General features: G+C 52.4%; 1 long non-coding RNA gene across 1 annotated transcript; it reads right to left on the bottom strand.

The window, feature by feature from the left end:
• Positions 1-6168: 6168 nt before the first annotated feature.
• Positions 6169-10633, bottom strand: LOC103676243. The gene is made up of 3 exons (XR_572040.2): positions 10523-10633; positions 10090-10218; positions 6169-6397 (listed from the first exon to the last, which is right to left on the bottom strand). It is a non-coding gene; the product is annotated as an uncharacterized LOC103676243 (long non-coding RNA).
• Between the last annotated feature and the right edge of the window lie 6866 nt (positions 10634-17499).

Below are 17499 nucleotides of genomic sequence, written 5' to 3'. Positions count from 1 at the left end.
CTCGTGCAGAGAGAAACCAGACTTCATCGTGTCTCTGCCCACCGAAGGCAGATGTAGGAAAGGGCTCTGATTGGCCCCGTGGGGGTCACGCCTCCGCCTCCAGACCAAGGAGGAAGCCACATGTGGAAAGCACTGGCGGTGCCCACTGAAACCATTTGTGCGGATTGGGTGGAGAGTACAGCCGGATTGCGTGAGAGGCAGAGAAGGCTGCTGTGCAGGTGGACCGATCGGTGTGGGCCGTGGGGGACCCTCGCTTTCTACCTGCTGACCCCTCCCTATGGCGTCCAGGGGCCAGCCCGCAGCCCGAGGCAGCCACGGCGGGCTGTGACCTTGGTGGCCCAGTGAGCCTCTTGCTGCCTGTGAGTGTTGACCTTTTGTTTCTTCACGTGGGTTAAAGCGCCTTGAGGCGTAAACTGCATTCCTCACAGGGCCGAGACTGGGTACGATGCCCGTCAGCTGGTGAGCTGGTTGAACTGGCTAATCCCCACCTGGATATGCTTTTCAACCCGTTCTAGCTGTCAGAACAGAGCTAATCCGCCAGGACAGCAGGCCTTGGGTTAATACGAAATATTAAGGGAACTAAACAAATTGAGAAGAAGCCCTGAGCCCTAACAAAGGAGATAGAGACGCCCAGGTGTCTCTCGTGCCTCCCCCACATCCCACAACGGCCAGGCCCGAAGTCCACAAGCTCTGCTGAGAGGGTAGATACCTCTAGGACTCTGCATGCCCCCGGCCCCACCCCTGCACGCAGCTCCCCTCCCCTCCCACTGCCTCTGTTCTCTCCGAGAGCTGCTCGCACCTGGATGGACCCTGCCCGGCCCAGGCAGTCAGTCAGTCTGCTTCCCCCTCCGGCCAGTTTGAAGTCGTGACCCAAAGGTGCTGCGAGAGCTTCAGGAGCTGTTGGGGGGGAAGAAGTATGGGGCAGGTGAGCAATACCTTCCTTTAACCACCGAAGTGCAGAGGCCAGGGCGTGCGGCTGCAGACAGAGGGAGGGACCATGAAGTCACTTCCTGCGTTTTTGTGCTGAAGCCATCAGATAAAACGAAAAGGGTCCAGGGGCGCCTGGGTGGCTCAGGTGGTGATCCCGGGGTCCTGGGATCGAGTCCTATGTCAGGCTCCCTGCTCAGTGGGGGAGTCTGCTTCTCCCTCTCCCTCTGCTCCTCCTGCTTATGCTCTCTCTCTCTCTCAAATAAATAAAATCTTAAAAAAAAAAAAAAAGGAGAAGGGTCAAAATGGACCCTGCCCCCATCCACTAGCCTGCTGTCCCTCTCATCCATCTTTCACTTAGCCTGGATGTGGGCCAGTAGCAGCCAGGCCAAATGACGGCTCTCCCAGAGCAGTCCCATTCTGATGGCGATCAGCCCTTCCAGCAAACAGACCGACAGGCTTCAGCTGGGCGTGCACTCCCCACACACACAGAAGCCAGAGGGGACGCGCCTTCCTTCCACGGGCAGCCCTTCATGAAGACCAAACCAGTGTAAGAATGGGTGGGTTTGTGATCCGCAAGCGGGGAGGGCTGGGCTCTGTCCTGAGGTCCTTCACATCTGAGGACACTTACTGGGGAGCCCCCTCACACCTGCCCCCAGGGCCTGGCCCACATGGGGGCTAAGCAATCATGTGCGGGAGGCGATGAAGGGAGGAGCAACCTTCCAAGAATGAAGGATTCGCCGTGAAGGCAGGGACCTCCTCCAGGCAGAGAGTGAGGGCGACTGCAGGAGAGCCCCAGGAAGGGGAGTTAGCTCAGGGATCGCGCAGCACCTCGGAGGAGGCCGATCACGGCTCTCAGGAGGGCGGAGGGCGAAACACGCATATTGCAGGTCTGATCACTGGTGAATTGCCAGAGGACAAAACGTGAGAAAGAAGCTGATTCTGTTTGTCAGGATTCTCCAAAGAACAGAACCAACAGGTTACATGGAGAGACAGGTAAGAGAAAATTTTTTCTAGAAGTGGCTCACACGGTTACGGCGGCCGAGAAGCCCCGTGATCTGCCGTCTGGAGGCCCCGCAGAGCCGGTGCTGTTGCTCAATCTGGGGCCGAGGCCCAAGAACCAGGAGCGCTGGTGTCTGAGTGCAGGAGGAGGTGGGTGTCCCAGTCTGCAGAGAGCAGACTCGTCCTTCCTCTGCCTTTCTGTCCTATTCAGGTCCTCGACGGATGACATGATGCTCCGGGGAGAGCCACCCAGTCAAACACTCGTCTCTTCCAGAAACATCCGCACACGCCCCCAGGGACAATGTCTTACCAGTTACCTGGGGGTCCCTAAGCCCACATCCCAGAGAAGAGCTGGATTTCGGGTCCTCTGTTACTGAGCGTGACAGCCTTATGGACAGACGGGCGGCTGGAGACGGGACCTCAGTGGGAGCAGACAATTTGCTGAAGTCATGTGGTCAGTTAGTGGGAAAGTCACTGGTTCCAGAAATCCTGAGTGGCTGCGGGGTGAGGATGGCAGGGCGGTGGACACAGCGGTCACAGGCCCTGCCCCCTGGAGTCTAGTGCAGCGTAAACGTGGACAATGAAGGAGCAACGGAAGCCGAGAGGCTGGTTACAGAGGACAAGAGCAGGGCCCAGGGGCGAACGGCAGCAGACCACGCTGGGCAGACCCACGCTGGGCAGACCCACGCCCGCAGCTCCCACGCTGCTCTCCACGAGGCCGACGCTGCCGGGTCTTGCAGGAGCTGTGTCCGCTCCAGCACGGTCTTGCGAGGTAGGCTTCACAACCATCCCTGCTTTACAGATGAGGAAACGGGGAGCGTAGTGCCTTGCCCCGAATGACAACACCAGCAACTAGCAAAGCTGGGATTCAAACAAAGGTCTGTTTGATGCTCAAATCTGGGCTCTTTTGGCTTTCTGTGGCAAATTATAGAAACCCAAGTCCAACCATCTTAAGGAAGAGAACATTTTGGGTCACACAATTTAAAAGTCTAAATGTCGGCTTTCAGCATGACCCTTCTAGAGCCTAATAGAATGTCACTGGTGTGTGTGTGGGGGTTGGAGGTCTGTCCTTCTCTCCAGACACTGCATAGGCTTCATGGCCACCACACTCCATGACCCGGCCAGCCGCCCCAGTGGCTAGTCCCAGGCCCATCATTACACCCCTCAGGGGGTCAGGGGTGAGGCCTGGCCTGTGACTGCCCTTGGGTGGGCAGCAGCCCCAGCTGAACCACATGAAGTCAGCTCCCACAGGAAGGAGGGCCTCTGTAGCCTGGGGAAAAACCTATGCCCCCCCCATGGCTTTTAACCGGTGTGCTGTACACCCAGCTGTTTCCAGCCACAGCCGAGAGCCCAAAGTGCTGAGACCCCGGTGCACACAGAAGAGATTAACGTGAACGCTAAGGATGAGTCATGTTTTGTCCTACGACCACCTCGTGACTGGTTCATCCCACAGATCGTTCACACACACTAGTTATGCTCCTCTGGGCCAGGCTGTGTTCCAGGCTCAGGGACTCGAGGTGTTCTGCTTTTGTTTTAAAGGCACAGGCCCGCCCTTAAGGAGCCCTCCACCTGGGACAGGAGGCAGACGTGTAAGGAGCAGGAGTGTGTTAAGAGCAATAATAGAAGCATTTGAACTCGGGGAGCCTGGCTGGCTCAGTCCGTGGGGTGTGTGACTCTTGATCTTGGGGTTGTGAGTTCAAACCCCACATTGGGGGTAGAGATGACTTAAGACTTAAAAATAAAATCTTTGGGGGGGGGGGAAGCAGATGATCTCATCCACGATAGGTGAAGAATGCTAACAACTCAGTAACAAAAAGACAAACGATCCAGGTAAAAAAATGGGCAAAGCACTTGAATAGACCCTCCTCCAAAGACATAGGAATGGCCAACAAGCACATGAAAAGATGTTCCACATCGTTAGTCAAGAGGGAATACAAGGCAGAACCATGGGATACCTTCACACCCAGTAGATGGCTGTCATATTAAAAAAAAAAAAAAAAGAAAGACAGGTGTCAGTGAGGATTGGAGAAATTGGAAGTCTCATATATCACCGGTAGGAATGTGAAATGGGCGACCACTGTGGAAAACAGCTCGAGGGCTCCTCAAAAAGTTACACGGAATCACCCTATGACCCAGCAGCTCCACTCCCGGGTATGCAGCCCAGAGCTGCAAGCAGGGACTCGAACAGATGCTTGTACACCCCAGTTTCTGGTTACTCACAGTGTCCGTCAGTAGATGAATGGACAGACACAGCGTGGTCTAAACGTCCAGTGAGCTATTCAGCCAGAAAAGGAATGAAGGACTGATACGTGCTCTGACGCTTATGGTAAGTGAAAGATGTCCTACCCAGATTCCATTTGTGTGATTCTTGTGTGATTGTGTGATTCCATTTGTATGAAATCTCCAGAATAGGTGAATCCACAAAAACAGAAAGCAGGTGGGTAATGCAGGTGCGGGGGGGCGGGGGGGAGGGGAACGAGGAGCACCTGCTCAAACAGGTTTTATTCCAGGACGACAGACAGGTTTTGGAGCTAGGGTGGGGTGGTGTCTGCACAACGATGGGAATGCACGGAATGCCACTGTGTCCTTCACTTTGAAATGGTGAATTTTGCCACGTGAGGTTCAGCCCCGTCAAAACCCAGCCTCTGACCTGGTGCGTAAGCCACAGAAAGCCTGTGACGAGGCTGCCCAGGGGAGGAGGGATGACCGAGCTCAGGGTGGCTCCGGACAGCCTCTCTGGGGAAGGGGCTTTCTCTGGGGGTCGGTTTCCTCCGAGTGGTTGTGAGCAGGAGCCCAGAGCTCCTGTTTCCTCCTCCTTTGCACAGACGCTGGTGCTTCTCACCGTAAAATCGGGTCTCCACGTCAGGGTCCGCCCTGGAGTCTCGGCTGTGTTTGCTAGAGCCATTCTTGGGGTTTGTTTCTCTCGTGGGGAGGCCGGGACAAAGGACTATTATCAAAGGCCTGCGTGTTCCCTGCCCAGTCACCGCGGGCCCCCTGGGGGCCAGCAACAAATGTGCCCTTGTGGTGTGGACGAAACAGTTACAAAGTTCATTTTCCTTTGGGGAGAACCGCTGAGCTGCCAGGCAGGAAAATCTCTTTCCATTTCACAGAGCACCTCGTTCTGTGCCAAGGGGTCGTGGGCAACAGCGTCCGCTCAGGTCTAGGCTGTGCCCTGCAGAGTCAGGGAACAGGGGGCAAGGGGCCACCGGTTGCTCTGGGCCTCACTGTTAGGTTTACCAAGGGTTCAGGACCAGGGGCCTCGTCCCCAGCTTCCCTGGAAATCCCTGGTGACGGACAGAGAATCAGACAGAAGCTGATGGACTGTGCAGAGCCCGGATTACGGGCATGCATTCCCTGGAAGGTGTCACTCAGCTGCTGCTGGCTCAGTGGGACAGGAGGCAGCGCCCATTCTCCTCCCTCGGTTTGGGGTCCCCCGTTGCAATGCCCCACCCAGACCTCTCCTGGCTTCTTCTCTAACCATCCCACCTGTTCTGTGTTCCATTCTTTCCAACTCCTTCTGACACAAATTCAAACTACCGTTAGGAGGGGCGCCTCGGTGGCTCAGTCGGTTAAGCGTCTGCCTTCTGCTCAGGTCATGATCTCAGGGTCCTGGGATCGAGCCCCGCATCAGGCTCCCTGCTCAGTGGGGAGCCTGCTTCTCCCTCTCCCTCTGCCTGCTGCTCCCCCTGCTTGTGCTCTCTCTCTCTAATAGATAAATAAAATCTTAAAAAAACACCCAAACTACTGTTTGGGGGTTCTGCTCTGGCCAGGTCCTAGCAGGTGTTCATCATATGCTGGTTCCTCAGTCCTTGCTATCACCACATAAAGGTGGTGTTACTGAGTCCTTTGTACACGTAAGGAGATTGATTCCAGGAAGACTGGGTTTCCGTGCTGTCTATGGATCCGCAGGGGCTGCTGTGGGGCTTGGAGGAGGGCACGGGGTTTCCCTGTGATGATGAAGATGCTCCAGGGTGGACGGTGGTGGCAGCCGTACATCTCTGTGAATGTTCTGGAAACCACTGAACTGCAGGCTTCCCCTGGGCAAACTGTATGGCACGCAAATTATACATAAACCGTTTTTTTCCTCAAAGTTTCCAGAAGGCACTGTACCCCTTTCTGCAATTCCTCTTTGTTCATATTAAACTTAATGATTGAGTTTCGGTTTTTAAATACCTGTTATAGATTTTTAAATTCCTCATAAGCATTTTAAGAAATACATAGTATTTAACATCCATTTTCGAGGTTTCTAAATACATAAACTATTTAATTTCTTAATGTAAAGCACATGTTCTCTCCCAAAAGAATAACATACTATCATCTACCAGGAACTGAATGCCTCCACTTTGCCCTCCTCAGAGCCCAGGTCCCGGACCCCATCTGCTGAGTTAGTGTCGAGGAGGGAGGACGTGTTGGTGGTGTCTCTTGTGCCGCGGGGCGAGCCTGCAGGAAATCGTAGTCCGCTTCCTGCCTGGCCCCAGAGAAACGGAGAGCAATGGGATCAGATCACCACACAGCTCCGCGCTGTCCCAAACCCACGCCAACCAAGTCAGACCCGGGAGAGGCGTAAAGGGGTCTACCCTCCAGAAGAGCACCTGACAAAAATGAGAGCCTTTGGATGTTTATGAAGATATTTACAATTTGTACAAAGAGATGTACTTAAATTCAGCTGCGGATGACCAAGCAGCTGGAGAGCCTCGCAAGTGACATCTTGGCCTGGCATTTGGTTGTCCTGCCATTCCCCTACAAGCCCAGCCACGCCCGCGCCCTAGGGCCCCGCAGGACCTAGCCCTCGGTGGGAGGGATTCAGAGAAAAGGTCCTGGTTCCACAAACAGTGATTCAAACGTGTGTGCAGGGCCTGGCTGGCTCAGCCAATAGCGCATCAGACCCTTGATCTCAGGGTTGTGAGTTTGAGCCCCACAAAGGGCGTGGAACCTACTTAAAAAATAAATAAATAAAATTAGTTTCATCAATTAAAAAAAACACATGTGCGTGTGTGCGCGAGGATGGGCACAGGCAGGGAAACTGCACGAGATGTAGTGAATTTGTATAATGAGAGCATGGTTACATTGAATCCCCTAATGCTGCCTTTCATGATTATGATACTGTTAAACAAAATGTGCGTAAACATATTCACCTGCAATTCTACCCACTCGGTGGAGTCCTACGTAGCAGTTAAAAAGTAATGACACTTTAAGTGTTTATAAAGTCTAGCACGGAGGGATGTCCAAGACACTGTTAGGGGGAAAAAAGAAAGTGAATTCCAAAAAGAAAGTATTAATAAATAAAGTATTAAAGGGCAATCATATTTTTTACAGTGCCCTCCCCCACCATGTACCCGGTTCATACATATAAAAATTTAGAAAGCTGTCCACTAAGCCATTAACTCTGGCTGTTTCTGGGAAGAAGGCTAATAGGACCTTTCAGCTTCTGTGTTCACGTTTTTCTATTACTTGCATTATTTACATGTATATATTTCTATTTTAATAAATACTTGAAACCCATTTTTAGGCATTTCTTCCTTTTTATGTTTTCTTACACTTGATTATATATTAACTTCGGGGTTAGCAATTTAAAAAAAGTGTAGGGCACCTGGGTGGCTCAGTCAGTCGAGTGACTGCCTTCGGCTCAGGTCATGGTCCTGGGGTCCTCGGATCGAGCCCTGCGTTGGCTTCCCTGCTCAGTGGGGAGCCTGCTTCTCCCTCTGTCCCCTGAATGTGCTCTCAATCTCTCTCTCAGATGAATAAATAAAATCTTTTTTAAAAAAAGGGGTAAATCATCCTTTAAGCTACCCTCGATTTTTTTTTGTTTGTTTTTGGTTTTTTTTGTAATTTCATTTAAAAAAGTCTAATTTTTGCAACTCGGGTCCAAGCTGAGGCTTGCATACACCTGATTTCAAACCAGCGCCGTATTTAGCTTTTCAAACGCTCTTTCTCATGATGCAGAGCTGCTCTTCTATCAAACGGCTCCTCCTTCCTCCCTCAGTGACAAATGAAATCACCCAGCTATTTTCATCTGCAGTCATGATTTCCTTCCTGGAACTTGCCTTCTCCGTCTTCTGTTTTTCCTGTTTACTGGAGGGGAAGTTATGCATACACAGGTACAGCTGGCCGTCAGGAAGAACACGGACCAGCTTCAGAGGGCATGATCGCACCAGGGGAGCTGGACTTGGCTGTGACCTCTATTAAGAGTCATCATGGGAGCCGCTCTCAACGTTTTTTTTTTTTTTTTGAAAAAAGTCAACTATAGTGAGTCTTTGGTTGCTCTAGGAATACTTCAATTTTGAGGCCTGGAGTTGTCTGATCCATGTGGGTCACCCCAGAGGGCACCCGACACTTCAGGGTATGTGCTCCTCCCTCCCAGGAGACAGAGCAAACAGGATGCGATGGTCATTTCTCTCCCAGGGGACACCCTTTCAAATATTTGCTCTAAATCATAAACCTCATCTTACTTTTGTTAAAGGTATTTTTTGAGCCTTTCCATAGTACTAGGCATTTCACTTATCACATAGCCTTGAACATACTACTTGCCAATCTGCTGTGGGGGGACAATCTCTACTGTAATTTGCCCTGTGAAAGTGTGTCCAGACTAGAGAAGGGAATCTTGTGACTCACTGGAAATAACCTGTAAAGAAGAACAGGTTTGGGATGTTTTCTGGGTTAACCATTCTGCCTGGGACGCACACTTCCTCATCTTCGGGTCCAGAGGACAGGGGGAATTATTGTGTATCCCCAGGAGCTGGGAGAACATTTGATTTCAGCCCCTGTCCCATCTTTGGACACTGGCAGCCGGGCCAGGCCAACACCGAAAACCAGCCAAGGCTGTGGCAGCAGGTCACAAAGCTGGAATGTCTGGGAAAGTCTTGTCCGTCTTGACCTCTCCCTTCCTGAGCTCATGCTGCCTCGTCTCTAGGAAAACTATGGAAAAGATAAATTAACCCAAGCGGTACAGGTGCTGAGCACAGAAGATTCCGTTTCATGATCTCAGGCTCTGTTGTTGGGTCACTGAAAGTTCAGCCTCCTAGGTTCCCTTGACGTGGCTAAATGAAAACCAAAAAGCAAAGCAGGGGGAAAATGTGGTCAGGCCGTTTTGTTGTCTGTTGTCATTAGCAAGCCACTTTCGGTGGAGCCTATCACCTGAATCGCTGGGCAGAGTGAGCGGGCCTGTGGAGGGGGACTCAGCCACACCACGTGGTCAAGCGCTGCGCTGAAGCCAGCGGGAAGTCGGGACGTTTCCCAGGCTCTTTGCCAGGTGACATGCAGGCAACGTGAACGCTCGGAGTGGGAACCTGGTGTTCCAGCCCATCCCAGCCGGCACCCAGCTCTGATACCTGAGAGGGCAAGCAGCCAGCTCTCCTGACAGCCTGAAAAACGGAGCGAATGCAGCCTGACCCCTTCAAGTGCAAACACCTGGGGGACAGCGTGGACACTGGTGAGCGCTGCGCCCTGGTTACGGAGCCGGGCGCCGTCTGGATTCTGAGACACCTGGCTGTGTGAGCTTGACTGAGTTATTCAACGTGGCTGAACCTGGACTCGATTGGATGGTTTCTTTGATTTAAAAATTTAAGGCGTGAAAAACTTTGATACTACGGTTCTGTGTTGCTATAGGGAAACCAGCAGCATGCAGCTAGCTGTGGACATACCTTCAACAGGTTGCAAACAAAGTAGTGATACTACAGTACCAGCTCTTCCCTCGGTGCCTTCCGCGCACCGGGCGTCACGCCTGGACAGCCCTACTGCAAGGGAGGTACTGGGTGGCCTTTTTACAAGTGAGAAAATTCCGGAACGTGGTGCCGAGTCTCATGGACAGAGGAAGGCAGGGCTGTGATTTGAACAGAACCGCGCTCCTTCCATTGGCTCTTGGCTCGGCGGCAGCGAGCTCGGGGCACACAGGAAGAGGACGTTTCCTGGCCCTCCTTGCACCTGGGTGGAGCCACCTGTCTGGTTTTGCTACTGGAAAGAGGCCAGCGTTGACGTGGGCCATTTGCAAGTCCACCCACGGAACAGCCACATGACTTGTCAGGCTGCCCTTCCCAGTTTGTGAGACCACAAACAAAGGACTCCAGGAGGTGGTGCCACCGCGCAGGGGAAAACGGCCCGGGGGGCGCGGGGGCACCCACCAAAGAACATGCGTGTCAGACGTTCCATCAACGAGAAACATACCTTTTTTCTGTTGGGCTTCCAAGATTTTGAGGTTATTTCAGCAATGGTTGCGGCTCACTTCATGTTTTTTCCACGTTCAGCTAACGAACCAAGTTCAACAAAACGAATTAAAGGACACATTGTTTCCCCCTTTAAAGAGAGAGGCCACGTTGACACATTAATTAGCATTTTCTTTAGGGTTGCCAAACCCTGCACATGAAAACACAGATGCCCAGTTAAATCTGAATTTCAAATAAACAACAAATACCATTTTTAGTATGAGTGCTCTGTGCAATACTTGGGACCTACTGACACTGAACAACAATTCATTTGTCTGAAATTCAAACTGACCTGCATTTTATCTGGCACCCCGAATGTCACTCTATCATATCCTTGCTGTGGACCCCGCTCCAAAAACTTCCCCATCACCTCCACAAACCAACATTGCTCCCACCTTCCAGTCCCAGCCCGAATGCCGCCGCTTCCTGGGGACAGCCTCCCGTGGTCCGTCCTCTGCAGCTTCTGAGCAGCCCTCGCCACACGCACGCCCGCCGTGCAGGTATCTAACAAGGCTTGCGCTTTTTTTTTTTTTTAAGATTTATTTATTTATTTTTAGAGAGAGGGAGGAAGAGAGAGTGCACCTGCCCGTGAGTGGGGGGGAGGGGCAGAGGGAGAGCGAGAATCTCAAGCCAACTCCCTAACAAGTGTGGAGCCCAATGCAGGGCTTCATCCCGCGAACCTGAGATCATGTCCTGAGCCAAAGTCAAGAGTCGGACGCTTAGCCGAATGCACCAGCCAGGCATCCCAAGGGTTGTTCTTCTTTCAGATTTTGGATTCTTGAGGGTGGAGACATGCTGCTTGTCCAGCACTCGCCCCTACCAATTGTTCATAGAACACTGACTTACGGAGGGCCCATGCCACAGCACACACAAGACAGGCTGGGGCTGTGGACCTTGTGGGTTTCAGTCTTGCAGGAAAGACAGGCATGACTCAAATTGTCACAGTTATGAGAAGGAATACTGCCAAGTGCAGAGACCCTCACCGTCCGCCAGCTTCAGCTCTGCTCTAGTGCTCACGTGGCTGGGCTGTGGCCCCTGGGGCGTGAATAGAAATGACACGAGCCATCTGTAAAAGGGGCATGACTCCCTTCATCCTCGCCCCCTTCACAGGCCAGTGAGCTGGCCTGGACCCTGCACGAGGGCCACATGCTCAGGATGGCAGCAGCCGGAGAGCGGATCTGGGTCACCGACACGGGGAGTCTGACCTGACTCACCCGAGTTTGGTTTTGCCCAGGCTCTACCTAGGAGAGAAGTAAGCTTGTGTTCATGCAGCTGTCATCTGGGGCTTAGCTTCGCTTGGAGAGTTTATATCCTCATCGGTGTAGACAACATACGGGGTGTGACTAGGGTACAATGGAAGGTCTGAGAAGGAGCAATTACATGTGAAAATATTTTCACTGTCCTTTTCCAGTGTGTGTGCACCTGCGTCAGGTCAGGGATGTGGGGTTGTGGAAACAGCATGCACACCAACAGTGCAGACGTCCATCTTTCTCTGCGTTTGGCGTGTTTTTCTCTACTTGCACAGCGGTTTCTGTCAGTGAGGTCAGCTGGGGAGGGAAGGCTGTGAGAACCTGGGCTCTGAACCCCAGGGACAGCGCAGCCCTGAGGCTGGAATTGGTGCCAAGGCCTTCCACGTCCATCTGAACCTTAGTTGACTGTGGATTTTCAGGGGAAAAATAAAGCCCGTGCCTGCCGTGGGCCACACAGATGGAAGCTCTAGAACCCTGGGGGTTGCTCCCACACGGCCATACACTGCCGAGGAAGCAGCAACGCCTCACATCCCAGCTGTGCCCCCCTCTGCCAATCTCCCAGCAGCTTCCCTGTGTCTGCATCTCGAGAAAGGCTGTTTTCTAGACATCACTTCTGCAGTATTGCAGCTTGTTTCATTCTTCTTTCACTTAGAATCATACACCCCACATTTTACTGTTATACTATCTGAATTTTGTGTGAAGTTACTTAATTTACATAAAAAGGACTCTTGCAAATCAACAAGACAAACAAAACAAGACAAAAGATAATGCAAGAGACTGATTTCATAAAGGGCCCCTATCAAAGCCTGTCTGTATCATGGGCAGGGGGCTGGCCTCTCACATTGACGCTGCGCTCAGCCGCCTGGCCGTGGGACCTGCTTTGGCTAATGCGAAGGGGCTGTCTGCACACAGCAGACGTGAGAAAGGCACTGAGTCCTCCTCTTTTCTGTCTTGGATCCCTGCCACTGTCACGAACATAAGCCTGGGCTCGCCTGAGTGGAAGTGCCACATTAAAGCAGAGCCAAATGCACCCCACACCAGCCAGCTGGCGTGACCTGGCCGCTGACCCGAGACACACGAGAGAGCCCAGCTAGCAGCTGAGTTCAGCCAGGATCAGCAAAATCACCCGGATGACCTGCAGAATTTTTCTTTCTTTTTTTTTTTTACTTGAGAGAGAGCGTGTGTGCATGTGCTCCAGGAGGTGAGGTGGGGAGAGGCAGAGAGAGAATTCCAAGCAGACCCGCCACTGAGCAAGGGGCCTGACACGGGGCTGGATCTCATGACCCTGAGATCACGACCTGAGCAGAAACCAGGAGTCGGATGCTTAACTGACTTAGCCACCCAGGTGCCCCACTGCAGATTCTTGAGAAATAATTAACAGTCGTTGCTTTAAGCCATGGAGGGTTTTTTTTTTTTTTTTTTAAAGGAGGCTCTACGCCCAGCATGGAGCCCAACATGGAGCTCGAACTCATGACCCTGAGATAGTCACCTGAGCCGAGATCAAGAGTCAGGCGCTCAAACGACTGAGTCACCCAGGCACCCCCTGAAGTAGTTTGTTACTAGCTAATAGCTAACTAACACAGATAAAAAATACAGAAGGTATTTGCTTATTAGCAAATGTGAAAATCTTTGATCTGGCCCATAGCTAAAGAAACACAAACCCGAAACAATGAGCTATTAAGCCAGGTTGACTGGAATCAGGTGTGGTAACACAGCTCTGCGGATGGTGAGTTAGGATCAGGCACTTTCCTGTGTGGTAGATTCTGGAAGGTATTTTGGCAAAACCAAGTGTGATGGGCGTGTGGCACTCAAGGCCCATCTCACCTCCTTTTTATGTGACTTCACACGTTGCAGAAGCAGGAAAGTTATCAACTACGTCTCCTGGGCTCCTGTGGAGCCCGAATTCTGGATGTGAGCTGGACTCTGCTAATTGCTTGAGCTGGAGGAGGAACCAGTGCTCCTGGTGGCAAACTGTCATCAGTGATTGTTTTCCAAGGAGACTTCCGGACCATTTCTGAGTCCCAGCGGCTGCCCAGACAGCATGGTTCTGGAGCTGGAAGGTGAGGGGCTGCACCCAGCCAGCAAGGATTCACCTGATGAGAAAGGCAGCACTTCTCTTCGAGGCCCAGGTCTGCACGACGGCTCTGGAAGTCATTTCTCCACCAACTCCTTCGACCAAAACCTGTCTTTGAGCCATTGCAACGATTCTGCACGTCAGCCCACACCCTACGGTACATCTCTACTTCTTACGCTGGCTGGAATGCATGTTCTCGGTACCTGCCACAGCCAGTGACACACGACGGTGGCAACCTAGCCTTTGATCCACGTCTAGGAATTTATCCTCCAGTTACATACACAAGGACACAGAGATACGTGTTCATTGTGCCGCAGTTTAGAACGAGGATTCTCAAAACCCTTGGGCGCATCCTGAATGTCTATGGACAAATTGTGGAACATCTGAACGACGCAGTGGGAGAAAGAAGAAGCAGGTCTGCAAGGACTAACGAGAAACACTGTCCAGGGTGCGGTGGAACGTTACAGAAGTTACACAAGAGTAAGTATTACAGGATCCATTAGGTAATCAGAACCCCTCTGTGTCTGCCTCTGGTTGGAAAGCCCCCAAGAGTGGTTACTTCAGGTCAGTGAACAGGCTGGGAGAGAATTTTTATTTGCATTGTCTGAATTCTTTTTTCACCCGGAGGAGGATTATTACTCTTATCATAAAAACTCATTAAAAATTAAACAAGATGCATGATTACATCGTATAAGCTTATTTCAAATCCACAAACACGTCCTTGAAGGTGTGGCCGGGGCCAGGCACTGGGCGCGGTGCTTCTGGGGTTTATGAGCAGAAAGATGCCGGGGTTGCAGACGAGCAGCCTCGACCAGCGCACACGCAGCTCCTGCACACGGCACACCCCGCGATCGCGGCTAGGAAGTGCACAGCAGAGGCGGGGAGGAGGAATGGGAATCTGGAAGAGGCCTGGAAGGACAGATCCCTCCGGGAGCTCACGTGGACTCTTCTGGCCTTCAAGGACCATGGATGTTTCCTGTTCATTGTGGGCCTGGCGTGTGCCAAGTGTTACACGCGGAGGCTTGGCTCAAGTTTCCAACGACTCCATGAAGTAGGCGTGTTATCGTCTCACTTTGCAGATGAAAGAATGAGTTTGGAGATGCTAAGAAGCTAGGCTGAGGCTGTGGCAGGTGTGTGGGCCCTTACGCACTGTGTGCAGGGCCAGGGATGGGGGGTCCTCTCTCTGAGGGCAGGAGGGAATCCGAGGGCAGGCAGGTGCTGGGCATGGACTTAGGTTTGAGGCATACACCCTGTACTAAATATTGTGCTGAATAATCCTTTGCTCCACTTACCTCATCTTTTTAAAAAATATTTTATTCATTTATTTATTTGTCAGAGACAGAGAGAGAGAGAGAGAGAGAGAGAGCATACACAATTAGGGGGAGGGGCAGGCAGAGGGAGAAGCAGACTCCCTGCTCAGCAAGGAGCCTGATGCTGGACTTGATGGACCCTGGGATCTTGACCTGAGCCAAAGGCAGACGTCTAACTCACTGAGCCACCCAGGCACTCCCCTTACCCCATCTCGAGGAAACCTAACTTCGTGCCTACTCCACACCTGCACCTGAGCGGCTGACTGTGGCTGGAGAGAGAGGCAGGACAATGAGCCTCAGCCAACGTCCTACTGCATTTCCCCATGCCGGGGGCTCTCACACCGCCAGTCCACATCAGCGCCCCTGAGCCTGTCAAGGGTGCAAACCCAGACACCGCAAGCCCAGACCTCACGTCTCCCGTCCAGCTCCCCATTAGACTGAGCAGTTCGTGCCCAACAAGCGTCCAAGCCTAAACTCCTGACCTTCCTCCTCAGCCAGCCACCCTCTGTCTTTCTTGGCCCAGAACGAGGCGATTCCACACTTCCGTTTGCTCAGGTCTGAAGACTGGACTTTCCCTCTTTCTCTCCCATTCCTCGTCCAAGTCACTGGTAAGCGCTGCTCATCGCTCTGGACACAGACCCTATACCTTCTCACCCAGGTGCCGTGGGCCGGCGGACGTCACCGTCACACCTCACGTGAGGTTCCGCGATGTCCCCTCACCAGGTCCTTGCCTCCACCCGACATTCTGAATGACCCTGGGCCAACTCATCACTCCGTTGCTCACACCCTCCTGTGGCTTCCTCCTTCTTGCCCAGAGTAAAATGGCCCCAAAGGGCCTGGAGGCCCGCTCCCGGCCCTCCCTGCACGCTGAGAGCACTCGGCCTCGCACACTTGTGCAGCTGCAGCCCCTGCCCCCAGAGCATCTTCCCCAGAGTGCTGCACACACTTTGCCCAGAGGTCCCCCATGCGGCCCCTGACACTTCCTGCCCCTTCTCTGCTTTACTTTCCTCCCTGGAACTCCCCACTACCTGACGTTTCACATCCATAACTAGTTTCCAGTGTCCGGTCTGTCTCCCCAGCTACAAAGAGTCTCAGAGATTCCAGGATGAATTTCCCAGGTCACAAGGTAAGTATCCGAATCCATCTGAATCCAGGAAGCCTGATTCCAGCCTGTCCTGGAAACCAAGCTCTGCCACCACTTTGCCTTGGGAAAACATCCAGGACAGCAACCCCCGTGCACGAGGGGATTAGGACTGCTGTATTTCCAGATGTGGCTTCTGGTGCCCAGGACGCTCCTCATGCTTGAGTCCGCGGGGTCCTTTAGAGGCGGGCAGAGGCAGGTGGCTCATCACGTGATCCCTCCCCAGGGCTCCTCTCAGGGACAGTCATTGGAACTGAGACTCTGGCTGTGACAGGCCTCCATCACGCACACCCAGCAAGTCCTTCCCACCACAGCCGGGCCCTCCCTTTGGCCTCATTCCTTCCCAGTAAAAACCACATCATCCTCTAAGTGGGCGCTGATGTCCTCCACACCCTTGCTGGCTCAGGAAAGCCGTTTTTAAAAATCTATAAAGACCCCAACACTAACCCTTGGGTTCCACAAACCCCAATTCCTCCAAATACTGATGTTAAATGAGCCATGCACACGGTTGCACCGGAAACTTCCTCCTTGTCATCCCGTCTTCCTTCTCGTGTGCACCTGATCCTGATCCTGATCCAGGCGTCCCGCCCCTGGGGGCTTTCGGGCTCCCTTCCCCCTCCTTCCCCACCTTCTGCAGAGCCCACCTCCACCAACAAGCCTTCATCTGTCCCCCAAAAGCAGCCCTTATTGGAGCCTGAAACACTAGGGTCTCACCCTGAGTAAACCTGTGCTGTTAAACAGTCTTCCTAGCTCTTTCTTCTCACCACTCAGCATCTCCAAGAGTGCAGGCCCCCCTGTCCCCGCTGGCCCCTCCGTCTCCCGGGCTCACATGGCCCTGACCTGGGATCAGACCCGAGCCTTTTCCAGTTCTGACGGCCCTGCCTCTGCCTACCGTCGAGTACAAGGGCTTCACTGATGTCCCAGGTCCTCTCTTACCAAAGCAAAACAAAAATGACAATGTCAGAGAATAAATACAGACAGCAACTCCAAGAAGCATTAGTGATTAAAATAAAATTATGCAAAGTTTTGCAGAATGTTAGGATACGCTTCAGACCTAAAGTTAGGTGAGACTGTGCGCACGGCGTCACCTCCAACATGTACACTTAAAGACCAGGAGGAAATAAGGGTGGTTATTTCTGAGTAGTGGGAAATAGACGATTTCTGTTTCTCCTTCACTGTTTTGTACATCCTGTGAGCCTTGCAAACTGGCGGAACTCCACGGTCAGCTCTCGGGTCTGCCCCCTGCTGGCCGTCTCCAGCAGAGAGCATGGGAATCACACCCCACGTCCCCTCACCTGGGCTCCCTTCATGGAGTTTTCAGTTTTTGGCCTGACTTGTGTAATTTCTTTTCCATTTTAAGAGCTCCTTTTTATTTTGTCTTGTGAATATTTTCTTGCATATTTTTTCCAAAAATGTACATTAGGCCGTATCTATTTTCAAACGATTGCAATTCTTTCTTATTTCTATCTCCTTCCAGAGGCTTCTGCCCTGATCTGTCTTAGGAACAGACCCTCATGGTGGGTCAGGGGCACTTGCAGGACCAGCCAACAGCCCTTGTGGAGGCAGGCGGGGAAACATGTCAGCGGTCAGCACTCTG

This window comes from Ursus maritimus, unplaced genomic scaffold (genome assembly GCF_017311325.1).
Source record: "Ursus maritimus isolate PB19 unplaced genomic scaffold, ASM1731132v1 scaffold_31, whole genome shotgun sequence".
In the NCBI taxonomy this organism is placed as follows: Eukaryota; Metazoa; Chordata; class Mammalia; order Carnivora; family Ursidae; genus Ursus; species Ursus maritimus.
Note: the sequence above shows the minus strand (reverse complement) of the source record. Positions and strands in the feature narration are given on the sequence as shown.